Here is a 1,755-nt window from a genome sequence, read left to right as displayed (position 1 = left end):
TTTAAGTTGGTTTTCCACCATTTGCTTCTCATTGAAACATGTAGCCATGATTCATTTTTTTCACTAGATCATGTATGAGTAGATTACATACATGAGAGTACCCAAAATTCCAAAATACATGTAAGTTAGGAACACTTCCTTGAAGTTGCTTCTCATCATTTTTTTATTTGTGAAAAAACATGTACATGTTCTTGTAACCTTCAGACACATGTAAATACAATGCCACTTCAATAAACATGACAGTTTCAGTAGTTCTGTACAAGTGGTGGTAAAAAGTTTGTCAGGTAAGCATGGTGAAGATGTGGTCTGTGATGGCAGTGCAGTCGGTGATGGGGATGTTGCCAGGTCAGGTTGAAGTATAGCCATGTTGGTGTCGAGACCAGGATCCGAACAACAAGCGGAGGAGTCCTCAGGTTCATCAATCTTTAAAGTCAGTCAAAAATGCAATGACAATGTTTGAGTGCAACAATATGAAGTGTTACTTTACAAGAAGTAAAATACCATGTGAAGCAATCCAAGTATGTTTTTATTAGCATCCGAAAAGAAAATTATGCGGACATTACTGATACAAAACTTTATGGAATAAAATTCAAACTATGTACATTGTAGTTGACATGCAACATTTACTTTGTTAAGTCCACAAGCTCCTTTCTTTTTCTTGGTGGGAGAACATCTCTTCTTTGGAGCTGGTCTCTCTGGTTTCTGCTTCACCCAGGAGTGAAGGACGGGTGCTGCACCTGGAATCATACAATATGGAAATTTTCATTAACAGTTATATTTTTTTAGCAATGCCAGATTAATAAGAAGAATATTATTTGTGAGTAAAGTTTAAGGTTTTAGACAAAGACATAGATATAAATAAAGAAATGAGAACATGAACCACCCGAAGCCAGGATCTCATCCAGACACTGTTTATGATGTTCTTATAATATTGTAAACATTGGAAAATCCCCGTCTCCAAAAACGTAGGACGTTTAGAAAAACACATGCCCCGCCTCTCCCACACTGCGTGAGTGACTAAAAACTAGGCTGGGCGCTTTGACGTTGTAATCGATGAATCTTCAGGGCGACCGCCAAAATTTCGTTCAAGAGACGTATTTCTACCCAACAGGATCTCACACAGGTAAGTTATGTTTTTCTACCGTTCTATTCTAGTAAAGTCCCATCGACAAATAATAATAATAAACGGGGGACCCCCTCCCCAAGTTACGAAAGTTTCACTCTACGTACGGCCGGACATTAGACGCTATAATCGATAAATCTACGGAGAAATCGCCGAACACTCCATAAATTTCCACCCACAAGACTCCAGGGCCAACATTTTTAGGTTTTTGTGGCTATATACCCGGCTAAGCTCGATATTTTTCTCCATATTATATGAGTTTGCTGCGTACGTAGCATGTAAACAAAGTGCATCACATACGTATACGCTACAATGCCGCCCGTCCAAACTGTTCAAAATCGGAAGAAACATGCATTTCTACCCGCCGAAATCGATCCCACATGCCCACAACAACATTCTCTACCCGTGAAAGCAGTAATTCCGGCAATATTTTACACTGGACGGGCAAAACTCACCGTTGAAGTTGGAGTATCGCTATCGACTGTGGAAGGCTCCATTGTTAGGCCGCCTCAATGGGAAACCTGACCGGGAGTGACCCAACGGCGGTCTCGTTTTCGTGCGAGGTCACGCGCGGTCACGCCAAGGATACGCTCTCGCGAGAATAGAATCATGTATCTGGAATGAGGTCTATT

General features: G+C 40.9%; 1 long non-coding RNA gene across 1 annotated transcript; it reads right to left on the bottom strand.

The window, feature by feature from the left end:
* Positions 1-149: 149 nt before the first annotated feature.
* LOC109488020 lies at positions 150-1,755 on the bottom strand. The gene is made up of 3 exons (XR_002141303.1): positions 1,579-1,755; positions 628-737; positions 150-423 (listed from the first exon to the last, which is right to left on the bottom strand). It is a non-coding gene; the product is annotated as an uncharacterized LOC109488020 (long non-coding RNA).

Source organism: Branchiostoma belcheri, unplaced genomic scaffold (genome assembly GCF_001625305.1).
Source record: "Branchiostoma belcheri isolate BF01 breed outbred unplaced genomic scaffold, Haploidv18h27 scaffold1, whole genome shotgun sequence".
NCBI lineage: Eukaryota > Metazoa > Chordata > Leptocardii > Amphioxiformes > Branchiostomatidae > Branchiostoma > Branchiostoma belcheri.
This window is presented reverse-complemented; position numbering and strand designations above follow the sequence as displayed.